The sequence below is a fragment of the Pelophylax lessonae genome (genome assembly GCF_965119305.1).
Source record: "Pelophylax lessonae genome assembly, chromosome: 3".
In the NCBI taxonomy this organism is placed as follows: domain Eukaryota; kingdom Metazoa; phylum Chordata; class Amphibia; order Anura; family Ranidae; genus Pelophylax; species Pelophylax lessonae.
The window spans coordinates 77,521,047-77,535,716 of record NC_138770.1 but is presented as its reverse complement, the minus strand read 5'-3'; the positions used below and the strand labels follow the sequence as shown (position 1 = coordinate 77,535,716).

General features: G+C 47.6%; 1 protein-coding gene and 1 long non-coding RNA gene across 2 annotated transcripts in view; both read left to right on the top strand.

Moving 5' to 3' along the window:
• LOC309550363 (uncharacterized protein) overlaps positions 1-14,670 on the top strand; it is a gene marked incomplete at its 5' end in the record, with an annotated part of 152,411 nt that overhangs the window by 126,078 nt on the left and 11,663 nt on the right. The window lies entirely within an intron of this gene.
• The window catches only part of LOC309551093, an 82,327-nt gene that overhangs the window by 60,797 nt on the left and 6,860 nt on the right, over positions 1-14,670 (top strand). The gene's annotated exons all lie outside the window — the stretch shown is intronic.

Below are 14,670 nucleotides of genomic sequence, written 5' to 3'. Positions count from 1 at the left end.
AGCCCCCTTACATCAGAGCCCCCCCACACACAGATCCCCCCACATCAGAGAGTTCCCCTTACATCACAGACCCCCCACACAAAGCCCCCTTACATCACAGACCCCCACACAAAAACCTCTTACATCAGAGCCCCCCCCCCCCCACATACAGAGCACCCCCCCACATCAGAGAGCCGCTTACCTCCCGCTGTGCGGCCTGATCTTCTGCGAGCTGTGATGGCCTCACGGCGCCCTTGTTGCCCATGGCGCCCTGTGCGGCCGCACAGCTCGCACACCCCAAAGGCTGGCCCTGCCCTGCCCTACAGTACTCTTTAGTGCCAGTACAGTGCTTATCAGTGCCACTACAGTGCCCTATTAGTGCTCATCAGTTAGTGCGCATCAGTGCCACCCTAACAGTGGATCCGCATCAGCGCCTGTCAATGCCGCCTCATTAGTGCACATTAGTGCCAGCTTATCAGTGCAGTGCATTAGTGCACATCAGTGCACCCTAATTAGAACGCAGCACCCACCTCTGCCGATAGCAAAATGTATGCAGCCTACCCTCTCCACTGGAGCCTCTGCACACAGCGGGCAGGACACACTCCATACAAAACACAGGAGCTGCAGCTCTGTCCAGCAAAAACAAGGAGCAGCCTCGGCAAATGGCATGTTCAAAAGACTCACAATGCTTCATAGAATATACGTTGGGGTGTTTTCTTTCCAAAATGGAGTGATTTTGTAAAGAGTTTCCATTGTCCTGTTGCTTCAGGGCATTAAAAAATGTGATAGGTAGTCAGGAAATTATATGTGTAATTTATGCTCCTAGAACGCCTGAAGGTGCTCCTTGGATGTTGGGCCTCTGTATGTGGCCAGGCTGTGTAAAAGTCTCACACATGTGATATCGCATACTCAGGAGGAGTAGCAGAATGTATTTTGGGGTGTAGTTGCAAGTATGCATATGCCGTGTGAGAAAAAATCTGTTAATATGACAATATTTCTGAAAAAAAAAAAACAATAAAAAAACGTAATTTTGCAAAGAGTTGTGGGAAAAAGTAATAACTTAAAAAAAACTCACCATGCCTCCTACTAAATACCTTGGAATGTCTAATTTCCAAAAAGGGGTAATTTGGGGGGTATTTGTACTTTCCTGGCTTGTTAGGGTCTCGAGAAATGAGATCGGCCGTGAGTACATCAGGTGTGATTGATTTTTAGTGATTGGCACCATAGCTTGTAGACTCCATAACTTTCAAAAAGTGTTTTGGGTTATTTTTACCAAAGCAATGTAGCAGTATAACTTTGCAAAATTTTATAACAGAAATTAAGAAAAATTTGTTTTTGTTTGTTTTTTTTTTTTAACTTTTTGGGTCTTTTTAAATTTTATGCTGCAAAAAAACCCAGTGGTGATTAAATACCACCAAAAGAAAGCTCCATCTCTGTGAAAAAAGGACAAACATTTTATATGGGTACAGTGTTGCATGACTGAGTAATTGTTATTCAAAGTGTGAGAGTGCTGAAAGGTGAAAATTGGTCTGGACAGGAAGGGGGTAAATGTGGGCAGTAGGCAAGTGGTTAAAGTGGAGTTCCGGACACATTTTAGAGTTCCCATAATGCAAACTTTTTTACATGCTAAAAATAATTTAGTGATTTTTTTTTTCGGTTCCTTTACCATATTTTTGCTGAAAAATCTCTTCACTTCCTCCTTATTACGCCGCAGCCTCCTACGTCATTTCCTGCTTTACATTTGCTCCTGGGAGAGGAGTGTCATTATTCCCAGGAGTCAATGGGCATCGCCCACTCGTAGCAAGCTGTGGGACTCACTGCGACGCACTGCGCATGTGTGAGAATGGGAGGTGCATGCTGGGTAGCCAGCATGCACGGAATCCCGAAGGAAAAACAGTGTGACTTCAGATGCCCAGACTGCAGATGGCCGCGCTGTACAGAAGAATAAAGTAAGTGAGACATGCTGCACAGAAACAAAACAGCGGACAGTTTACTTTTCCAGGGGTGCTTATAAAAAAAAAATTCAGCCGGAACTCCGCTTTAAGGATGTTATCCCATTATTATCACCATGTAAAAGACTGTGCTCCAATCAAATCATCAGATATAAAATGTCCAGCTGGTAGGAAATGGGTGTAACAAAAGAGAATCCATATTATGTGTATCTATAGCAGTGGGTAGAGGGGATAGAGCATAAATCTGCTATGCAATGTACAACATAGAGTATATAGTGCAGGGGTCAGGAGTATGTAATGTACAAAATAGAGTATACAGAGCAGGGGTCAGGAGTATGTAATGTACAACATAGAGTATATAGTGCAGGGGTCAGGAGTATGTAATGTACAACATAGAGTATATAGTGCAGGGGTCAGGTGTATGTAATGTACAACATAGAATATATAATTCAGGGGTCAGGACTCATAATATTTGTGTTCAGTAATCAGTTGCAGAGGTCCCACACTGCTGCCTCCCATCTCCTGAGACAGCACTAAGTGACTTGGGTGTGAGACTATACAGACATATCCCTCCACCCGGCACAGCCAGCAAATAACAGAGCAAGTAACCCTGGGAGAATTGTTCTGTCAGAGATCTTACTAGACCTGGGCATGGGGAAGGAGACCCAAATCACATACCCCAGGCGCTTTGGATGAGTAGCACCTATTGCAGACATCTTGCTAGACTCGGGCATAGGGCAGAAGACTCAAGGTACATACCCCAGGTGCCTAGGCTGAGCAACACCTATGGTGAAAATCAACATTTTGCTGCCAGTGTATACAGTATCTGACAAAAGTAAGTACACCCCTCCCATTTTTGTATCTTTTCATGTGACAACACTGAAGAAATTACACTTTGCTACAATGTAAAGTAATGAGTGTACAGCTTGTATAACAGTGTAATTTTGTTGTCCCCTCAAAATAACTCAACACACAGCCCTTAATGTCTAAACCGCTGGCAACAAAAGTGAGTACACCCCTAAGTGACAATGGACTCAGGGATACTGCTGATGTATTGAGCAGAGGCTGCAGGCAGATGGCAACTGTGAGGTGTGACAGGTCTGTAGAATCACTGTGTCAGGAGGATAGTCAGTACAAGCCAGGATCAGGAGCCAGATGGGTAACAGAGCAGACAAAGTCAGGTGGGAAGCCGAGGGCAAACACAAGACGCATGCAGAGGGTATCTGTAAGACAAGCTGGGGTGGAGGACTGGAGCAGGCAGGAGACAGGTCAGGAACAAGCCAGTTCAGTAACTAAGGATCACAGGAGCGAGGAATCACAGGAACACAGGTAACAAGCTCAAGATCAAACAGCAACTTCAACCACTGACAGACTTCCTTATAAAGGCCCATGCGAAGTACTGGTGGAGATGCCGGGTCCTAGAGTCTTTCTCCTACCTTTGGAACCCTGACAGAGGCCGGGTCCTAGAGTCCTTCCCCTGCCTTTGGAACCCTGACAGATGCCGGGTTCTAGAGTCCTTCCCCTGCCATTGGAACCCTGACAGATGCCGGGTTCTAGAGTCCTTCCCCTGCCGTTGGAACCCTGACAGATGCCGGGTTCTAGAGTCCTTCCCCTGCCGTTGGAACCCTGACAGATGCTGGGTCCTAGAGTCCTTCCCCTGCTATTGGAACCCTGACAGATGCTGGGTTCTAGAGTCCTTCCCCTGCCGTTGGAACCCTGACAGATGCCGGGTCCTAGAGTCCTTCCCCTGCCGTTGGAACCCTGACAGATGCCAGGTTCTAGAGTCCTTCCCCTGCCGTTGGAACCCTGACAGATGCTGGGTCCTAGAGTCCTTCCCCTGCCGTTGGAACCCTGACAGATTCTGGGTCCTAGAGTCCTTCCCCTGCCGTTGCTTTCCTGACACCAGCGCTCCCTCCTCTCCCTTGCATACACTGCTTGAACACAAAGGGGAGATCACATGACCGGACTGGAGCAGCCTGAAAATAAGTTAGTATGCAGAGCCGGGGGGGTTCATTTTTAAGGCTAGATATGTTTATGCTGGAATTATACTTTAATCGCTCTGCAATGATGATCAATGTGGCAATGCTTTTTAGATATCCCTCCCCATTGGTGGTCAGTGGCATTTAGATATCCCTCCCCATCAGTGGTCAGCGGCATTTAGATATCCCTCCCCATCAGTGATCAGCGGCATTTAGATATCCCTCCCCATCAGTGGTCAGCGGCATTTAGATATCCCTCCCCATCGGTGGTCAGCGGCATTTAGATATACCTCCCCACCGGTGGTCAGCGGCATTTAGATATCCCTCCCCATCGGTGGTCAGCGGCATTTAGATATCCCTCCCCATCGGTGGTCAGCGGCATTTAGATATCCCTCCCCATCGGTGGTCAGCAGCATTTAGATATCCCTCCCCATCGGTGGTCAGCGGCATTTAGATATCCCTCCACATCGGTGGTCAGCGGCATTTAGATATCCCTCCACATCGGTGGTCAGCGGCATTTAGATATCCCTCCCCATCGGTGGTCAGCGGCATTTAGATATCCCTCCCCATCGGTGGTCAGTGGCAGTTAGATACCCATCCCCATCGGTGGTCAGTGGCATTTAGATATCCCTCCCCATCGGTGGTCAGTGGCATTTAGATATCCCTCCCCATCGGTGGTCAGCGGCATTTAGATATCCCTCCCCATCGGTGGTCAGCGGCATTTAGATATCCCTCCCCATCGGTGGTCAGAGGCATTTAGATATCCCTCCCCATCGGTGGTCAGTGGCATTTAGATATCCCTCCCCATCGGTGGTCAGAGGCATTTAGATATCCCTCCCCATCGGTGGTCAGTGGCATTTAGATATCCCTCCCCATCGGTGGTCAGAGGCATTTAGATATCCCTCCCCATCGGTGGTCAGTGGCATTTAGATATCCATCCCCATTGGTGGTCAGTGGCATTTAGATATCCATCCATATTGGTGGTCAGTGGCAATTAGATAGCCCTCCCCATTGGTGGTCAGCGGCATTTAGATATCCCTCCCCATTGGTGGTCAGTGGCATTTAGATATCCCTCCCCATTGGTGGTCAGCGGCATTTAGATGTCCCTCCCCATTGGTGGTCAGCGGCATTTAGATATCCATCCCCATCGGTGGTCAGTGGCATTTAGATATCCATCCATATTGGTGGTCAGTGGCATTTAGATATCCCTCCCCATCGGTGGTCAGTGGCATTTAGATATCCCTCCCCATTGGTGGTCAGTGGCATTTAGATATCCCTCCCCATTGGTGGTCAGTGGCAGTGGTAATTAACCCCTTTGTGCTGCGACATTAGGGGTTAATTAACAAGGCCACTGATTACTAATAAATTTGTGACACACATTACTAGCTAATGACAGTGTTAGGTAGTTAATCCCATCCCCCCCCCCCCCCCCCACTCCCTAAGGTGATAAGCAGTCCAGGTCCCAGTAGAAGATTGTGACGGAGTCTCTGTAAATGAACAGAACTTTACACTTGTTACTTCTCCTCCTCCGCCTGCTGCTTGTATTGCTCAGTTCCGCATACCTGCTCCTCTGCGGCACCACTATCTCTGTCCCCGCTTTTGAATGACGTCATGTCAGAGGGCGGGACTAGGAATCATTTGTTGGGCGGAGATCAGTCCATCTGACAGAGTATGTATGTATGTCTTCCAGTAGTACTTGCCGGGTGCAGGAGGAGCGCAGGGACTGCTCCACCACTCAGCTCCCCACTGCAGCTCTGTAAGAGTACTGTGTGTGCCGGGTCTGGTGTGGGCCGCAGCCGCAATCAGTGCACTGTCTGCTGTGCATTTTTATACAATGATATCCCTCAGGCTGGCTTTTACAAGCACTGTAGTATGTGATCACCGCACTCCACCTGCATCCCTCTCCAGTGAATAGCTGTGCCCGTGGCTCCTGTACCTTCCACCCCCCCCCCCCCCTCCTACACTTATCCAGGCCCCGACAGAGCATATAGTGTAAGTGTAAGGACTCATAATATTGGTATTCAGTAATCAGTGGAAGCTTAAATGTTTACATGAGACAAGTTGCAGAGGCCTCCCCTCTCCTGAGACTGCACTCAGTGACTTGGGTGTGAGACTATACAAACATATCCCTCCACCCGGCACAGCCAGTAAATAACAGAGCAAGTAATCCCGGGAGAATTGTTCTGTCAGAGATCTTACTAGACCTGGGCATGGGGAAGGAGACCCAAATCACATACCCCAGGCGCTTTGGATGAGTAGCACCTATTGCACAAATCAACATTTTGCTGCCAGCTGAACCCTAGAATCTCCATAAATCCAGTCTAGATACATAAATTGTGTCTGCAGCAGAGAAGGAAGATTATCTGAGATGATATCACCCAGTCCCCGCCCTACTCTGGACCAATTAGTGAGCAGTATGGGTGGAGGAATGTATTTAGTGTTAATGACCCACCTGTGCTGATCTCTGTAGGAGTGTCCTCCTCTATAAATGTCCCCGTTATTCCATCCTCCTCCATAGACTGCTGATCATCCCTCACATACGTCTCTTCTTCTGCTTTCACCTCAAATTCTATATCGATTGGATCTTCACTCTAAACCAAGAAGACGAGAGAGAATATCATCTGTAAAATATAAGCTTTTTTATTGTCATCACATAAAAAGAATCCACACACTGTCCCCATAAGTCCATGTTCTAAATTCTCAGTCACACCCACCTTGTAACAGTGAGGGATTGTGTGATCTTCCTGTGTGGAATCCCAGGAATACAGAGGACAGGGACATCTCTCTGGTGGGTTCCTTGTATTAGGTGTCTCCATCATATCCTTGTGTCCTTCTGAAAACTCCTCCATCACTCCATACTCCTCATCGTCCTCTTTATATTCTTCTTTAACATCAATATTCTCATCCCCGAGGATTCCACTCTGAATATATAATAAAACATTCATTGTAACAAACATGCTGTGTATAAATTATAATTGTCAATCGTCTACCTGATGATGGTGAGGGATGGTGTGACCTTCCTGTGTGGAATCCCTGGAATACAGAAGATGAGGACATCTCTCTGGTGGGTTTCTGTAGCTGCATGACTCCAACATTGTGACCTGATACAGATCTTTGTGTTCTTTTAGAGATTCTGACTCCTCCATTACCCCATCCTCATCATCCTCCTCTTTTATATCTTCTTTAACCTCAACTTTAGAATCTCTCAGGTTTCCACTCTGAATATGGAATAAAAATGACATAAATTGTAACAATGCAGATAATGTACAGATCCTAATGATTGTTATCAGTGATTGTTCCTCATCTACCTGATGATGGCGAGGGATGGTGTGACCTTCCTGTGTAGAATCCAGGGAATACAGAGGATGGGGACATCTCTCTGGTGGGTTCCCATTACTGGATCCATCTGTAGGAAACACACACACTGACTGAATACATTGTTTCTATGTGTTTATCAGATGATGGGGGATCTGAGTAGACTCTTTTTAATGCCCTCTCCTTTACTCCTAGACTCCCTAAAGAGCTAGCTCTGTCCAGCTCAGTAGTTTGCTTAAAAAAGAGGCCTAGATTCTTTCCTAGGTGTACATAATATAAATGGGTACTCACATTTATAGGTAAAGGTAATCCAGGGAATATCCAATTGCCTATTGGGGGTTCAGGAAGGAATTTCTTCCCCTGCTGGAGCAAATTGGATCATGCTTTGCTGGGGTTTTTTACCTTCTTCTGAATCAACTGCGGGTATAGGATTGTATATATGGGTTTGTATGATTTTTTTTTCTCTTTTGTTGGTTGAACTGGATGGCCTTATGTCTTTTTTCAGATAAGACATAAAAATGGCAGCGCATAGACACACTGGGATGCAAAGGACAAAAAGCCAGGTGAACGTCCAGTAGAAAAGATTACCAGGTAATTGGTATTGGGAACCAAAGAAAGAATCCTTTAAAATACATACGTCACCCAGGACTGGAGATGGACAAGGGCACCGGCGGCGAGCAACGTGGGGGCTGGGAAGTCAATGACCAGAGACCGCTGAGCGGGTTCAGAGCCAGAAACCATCCGGCGCAGAGATGGAGTAACTCCACTGTTGTCCCGGTATGATGACATCAACCGGAAAGGCGCCACTTACGCACCAAGTCATTGATAAAGTGCTAGGCGTGAAACATGTAGTCATGTCAACAAGATAGACTGCGTTCCATCCTGGTCCCTGGATTTCCCCGCAAGTGGCGCCTTTCCGGTTTACATCATTATACCGGAAAAACAGCGGAGTTATTCCATCTCTGCGCCGGGTAGTTTCCGGCTCTGAACTTGCTCAGCGGTCTCTGGTCATTGACTTCCCAGGTCTCACATTGCTCGCCGCCGGTGCCCTTGTCCATCTCCATTCCTGGGTGACGTATGTTTTTTAATGGATTCTTTCTTTGGTCCCCAATACCAATAGACCAATCTTTTCTACTGGACGTTCACCTGGCTTTTTGTCCTTTGCTTCCCAGTGTGTCTATGTGCTGCCATTTATGTGTCTTATCAGTGATAGCACCCATCCCATGCTCGTTGGTTGGCAGCATAGCAATCTCTGGGGAGCCGCACAGGCTTGTTTTCACCCTCCATCCCACAGGCACCCCAGGAGCGCCTGGTATGTGTGTATTGTTGTGTCTTTTTTTTCAACCTGACTGACTATGTAACTATAAAGTCTCCTCTTACCTGGTGATGTGAGGGGCGGCTGGTTCTCCATCATGACGTCCTTGTGTCCTTTTAAATACTCCCACTCCTCCATGGAGAAATAAACAGTGACATCCTATTGTCATATGATCTCCAGACTTCACAGGAGAAAAACTCTAGATCTGAACACAAATAGTAAAATCAGATTATATTCCCAGAATCCTCCTCACCTCTCCATTCAGGCATCCATTTTTATCAAAGCCCCACTTCAGGCTGAGGTATTATTTACCCACACAGGAACCCCCACACTATTCGAGGTAAAATCTTGTTTCAGGCATTCTGATGTTGTTACATACAATGCAGGACCAACAGTCCCACTTTGCAAGTGAGGACTCCAAGTGTCCACCCACATCCTAAGAACATCAGAAAAAAAGACAGGTGGATGGACATTGGAAGAAGGAGCTGTGAGGTCAGTGTGATGTCATAGGACATATCGACTCTGGATGGAGGGAAATTTGGATGGGGAGATTTGAGGGGCCTTCTATAGGAGGCTCCCATGCAAACCAAATCATTGTTCCTGGGTGGGTCCTACCTCTCCTAAACTGAAGAGTGAACTTTGATATTTACCATACAGAAATCTGTCAGGAATGTGTGAAAGTAAGCTCTCATGTGAGCAGGTAACGTAGCTCCTAATGGTGGGGATGGATTTCGTTGCATGTTGGTGCCAAGATTCCACCCCCCAGGGTCACTGCAGGTGTGGAGAAAAGCTGTGTAAGAGGATATGGAGGAGAGATGAGGAGGAGATCCAGGAATCAGGATAAAGGTCAGGACAAGCAACAGACGAGCGCACCCAAGAGATGAAGCCAGGGTCACTACACAGAAAATCAATCCAAGGAAACAACAGGCAGGACGAGGAATAGCAAGAAGGAGACAAATCAGAATATTGCTCAGCCAATGGGAGATTATAGCAGCATGACTTCCATAATGAAGGAGATGAGGGGGAGGGGAGGGGAGGTGACCATAGGTACATGGAAATTCAGCTGGTTCAGCAGGGATCGGTCACGGATAAAAGTCACTCCATCAGCGGCTGCAACCAATAGCTTCATCACTGATCTGTGTATTCTGAGAGCGGAGGAGCGCTCCCCATTGTCAGAATACAATAGTGCAGTGGGGAGGACTCCCCCATCCCCCTCCAATGTGTGGATGGGGGAATTGCTTCAGTCTTTTTCTCTCATCCCGCTGGCTGAACGATAAAACTGAGCCATGTATGGCCAGCTTTGGAAGGAAGATATATTAATCATCAACTGATCCCCCATGAAGGGGTTAATCTAGGTATTACCTCCTCTGATGCCAATTCCTGCATTGTCTTATCTCTCCGTCCTACCAAATGGAACATCCTGTCTGTATCTGACATCACTTCCTGTCTGTACCTGACATCACTTCCTGTCTGTACCTGACATCACTTCCTGTCTGTATTCCATAGAGACTTCCTGTCTGTATGCCATAGAGACTTACTGGCTGGGTAGAGGTGAGATCACCACCTTGTGGAGCTCAGAAGAACTGCAGCCCTGAGAAACGTCTTGTAGTGTGAACATGGCCTTGTGCTGTGTGTGTATGTACTGTGTTTCTCTCCTCCCTGAGTGTGTATGAAGAGGCGGAGCTCCTGCTGGAACAGCGGTCGGAGGAGGAAGCCGAGTCTAGGAGGGAGACTGACAGAAAGTGCAGCAGACTTACAGGAGTGAGCAAGGGGAGGATCCAGTTCCTTTGCCATCGGAGGTGAGGAGAGTGTGAAGGATGTTTGTGACTCTGGTAGCTGAAAAGCTGGGAGTCATATTGCTCTGGTGAGTAGGGAAGCACTACTAAGGGGGTGCCCTCACCATCACGTGTGTAAGAGGTGGAAGAAGGCGTGGCTACACTACAGTTGGCACAGTTTGGAGCACGGAGCACTTTCACACCTTATCAACTTTTTCATTAATTTGTGGACTTTTTTTTTTGGTGCAAAATAAGTTAATTGAAGTAGATGCAAAGTGGAAGCAGTGGACTTGCAGAGAACATTATATTGAGTACAAAATATTGTATAGATACATGAATTTTCACAGGTTTTTAGGTTATTTAATATAGCAGAAAATATTATAAGAATAAAGAAGTATGTGCAAAGTGGAAGCAGTGGATCTGCAGGGAACAGCATATTGAGCACAAAGCACTTTATGTTGTATATAAATTTGCACATGGTTCAGTTTCCTTGATTTATTGATCAAGATGATTAAGATCAACGAAGTAGGTGTAAAGTGGAAGCAGTAGATCCGCAGAGAATATTATTTTGAGCACCTAGCACTTTATATATGAATGTATCCACATATTTTAGTGTATTTGATAATTTATGTGCACACACAATAGGACAGCGCTGTGACACATAATGCTCTTCTAGTTGATAAAGGGAATACTTGTTACAGCAGCAGTCCGGTATAAGTTATTTTTGTAGGTATTTGAGTTGTTACACACAGCACAGGTTTTTTTCCATTTATATTGGTGACATACTTGCCCAAATCTGGGGATCAGAAGCCATTTCCACCATTTACTCTCAGCTGGGGTTCTTTGTATCCATATAACAGATGTTCTTCATGACTAAATCTGCAATCAATTTTACTGCAAAATCAAAAGTGCCAAAATGTCTCCCCCCCGAGCAGTAATATATTTCTATCCCCCTTGGTGGGAGTGGAGATGACCCATCTATAAGGATATACAGTACATACACACACAGCACAAGGCCGTTTTTACACTACCAGACGTTTCTCAGGGCTGCAGTTCCTCTGAGCTCCACAAGGTGGTGATCTCACTTCTTCCCAGACAGGAAGTCTCTATGGAATACAGATAGGAAGTGATGCCAGGTACAGACAGGAAGTGATGTCAGATACACACAGGAAGTTCCAGGTGAGAGGTGAGTTGGGAGGAAGTAGAGAGAAGACATTGGTGCAAGTGGCAGTAGAGGAGGTAATAAGATCTTATTTTCTATTTACACCCAATAACCCTCCCCCCCGTCATGTCCGTCCTCTTCCTCCATAGTCACTGTGACGTCTTTTATCTCCAGCAGATGATGATACACACATATATAGTGTGGAACCTACATTAACCCCTTCAGGGGGATCAGTTGATGAATAATATATCTTCCTTCCAAATCTGGCTATACATCATTCAGTTTTATCGTTTAGCCAGTGGGATGAGTGATAAAAACTGAAGTGATTCCTCCATCCACACATTGGAGGGGGATGGGGGAATCCTCCCAGCTGGACTATTGTATTCTGACAATGGGCGGCGCTCCTCCGCTCTCAGAATACACAGATCAGTGATGATGCTATTGGCTGCAGCCGCTGATAGAGTGACTTTTATCCGGCAGTGACCACACATGGATGGAAATGTGACCAATCCCTGCTGAACCAGCTGAATTTCCATGTATATATGGTCACCTTAAAGCGGAGTTCCGGGCACAAAAAATATTTTTTTTTTTTGTGCCCCTCCGCTAGGTATGCCTCACCTGAAAAGGAATTGGATAGTTATTTTTTTTTTTTTGTTTACTCACCTTTTTATTGAAGATCGTAAATACTCACCTATGACAGCTTCCTCCTCCAGCGCCGAGGCTCACCCCGTCACTTCCTGCCTCGCGATGATTCCTGGGAGCTAAACGTCATAGCTCCCAGGAATCAATTTGCCGCACCGGCCCCGCTCGTCGTTTCCGGGCGACGTCTGATTTCCTCCGCTAAACAGCTTCTGGGCATGCCCAGAAGCTGTTTAGGAATGCGGCGCCGCACCGGAAGTGACGAGAGGGGCCGGTGCAGTGCATTCTGGGACACGAAGACGCGGAAGAAGACAGAGAAGAGGACCGCGCCGGCTTCAGCTGCCCACAACCGAGATGGAAACGCTGTGGAAGAAAATTTCTAAGTAAGTATTTCTTCTTACAGGTAAGTGCGAACCGGGACAGATCAGAGGCTAGCCATTGTGGAATGTGCTAGCCCTGACTGTCCCGGGGGTATGTTCAGAAAAAAATCGTTTCTCTGCCCGGAACTCCGCTTTAAGCCAGATTTAACAAATCCCAGGCACCAGGTTGCCATGGCGACTAGAAATGGTGTCCTAGCACCTGGGCTCTTGTCAGCCCATTCTCACTGTTAGTCTGAATAATGTGCCTGCCTGAAACCCGGACACATTATTCAGACAGGAATATGGCTCGGAGCGGGGCCTGGCGGGAGGGTGAGGGAATCAAAGGAGGAGGCGGCAGCGGTGGCACCTGACCTGTGAAGTCAGGGGTGGACTGGGCAGGACAGCAGCAGAGTGCGGCATGAGAGACTCATCTCACTGAGCTCCCGCTGCTGATCTTTTTCCTTTCCCTGGCCGCATTACTGTCACCATCGGCTCCTGCTTCCACCCACAGTCTCCCTGCAGAGCCCTCCAGCAGAACAGAGAGGAAGGAGTGGGACCGAATCTCCAACATGGCGCCACCTCGGCACTGTCACAAAGATCCCTACAAGGTGCTGAGAGACAGGACTACAGAGTCCTTACAAGAGTAACCAGGACAATCCTGCAAAGCAGCCGGCTAAGAAAGCAGCCAGGGAGGGACACGCTGCTTTATGTACACAAACTGTCCTCTGCATCCACTCTGCTCTCACACACTGCTGGGGGAGAAGTACATGACACGCAGGAGGACACAGGGGGAGTGCATTACTGTCCTACACCCTGCACCAAGCACCCCATGTCCTTTAGTGACCTGAACCCTTCAGCCTATGTTCTGTAGCCTGCACTCATGTCCTCCATTCTGCACCCTTCTCCTGCCTCACATATCCTGCAGTGTGACCTGTACCCTCCACCTCATGTCCTATGTTCTGCACCCCGTGTCCTGTGTTCTGCACTCCACGTCCTATGTTCTGCACCCCATGTCCTGTGTTCTGAACCCCATGTCCTGTGTTCTGCACCCCATGTCCTTTGTTCTGCACCCTGCATCCCATGTCCTCTGTTCTGCACCCTGCATCCCATGTCCTCTGTTCTGCACCCTGCATCCCATGTCCTGTGTTCTGCATCCTGCATCCCATGTCCTGCATTCTTCATCCTGCACCCTGCATCCCATGTCCTTTGTTCTGCATCCCATGTCCTGTGCTCTGCACCCTGCATCCCATGTCCTGTATCCTGCATCCCATGTCCTGAATTCTTCATCCTGCACCCTATGTCCTTTGTTCTGCACCCTGCATCCCATATCCTGTGTTCTGCACCCTGCATCCCATGTCCTGTGTTCTGCACCCTGCATCCCATGTCCTGTGTTCTGCACCATGCATCCCATGTCCTGTGTTCTGCATCCTGAATCCCATGTCCGGTGTTCTGCATCCTGCATCACATGTCCGGTATTCTGCATCCTGCATCCCATGTCCTGTGTTCTGCACCCTGCATCCCATGTCCTGTGTTCTGCACCCTGCATCCCATGTCCTGTCTTCTGCACCCTGCATCCCATGTCCTGTCTTCTGCATCCTGCATCCCATGTCCTGCATTCTTCATCCTGCATCCCATGTACTGCATTCTTCATCCTGCACCCCATGTCCCACTTTCTGCACCTCATATTCTACACCCTGCACCCGATGTCCTGTGTTCTGCACACTGCACCCCATGTTCTGCATCCTGCAACTCATGTCCTGCACCCCAAGCCTTATGTTCTGCACCCCATGTCCTGAACCCTTCTCTGGCACCCTGCATTCCATGACCTACATTCTGCACCATGTGTCTGACACTCTTATCTTGCATCCCATGTTGTACGTTCTGCACCCTGCACCTTGCAAATTACTTGACTTGCCCGGGCTCTGCAACTCACACTACGCTACAAAAATTTGTTTCCTAACTTTTTTAGCTAGCTTGTACAGTCAAAGCAAATTTCAAGTCATGCTGAGATAATCTCCCATTGAGTGAGCAATATTCTCATTTGTCTCTGAGCTCCTTCTTGCTATTCCTTGTCCTGCCTGTTGTTTCCTTGGATTGATTTTCTGTGTAGTGACCCTGGCTTCATCTCTTGGATGCGCTCCTCTGTTGCTTGTCCTGATCTTTATCCTGATTCCTGGATCTCCTCCTCATTTCAC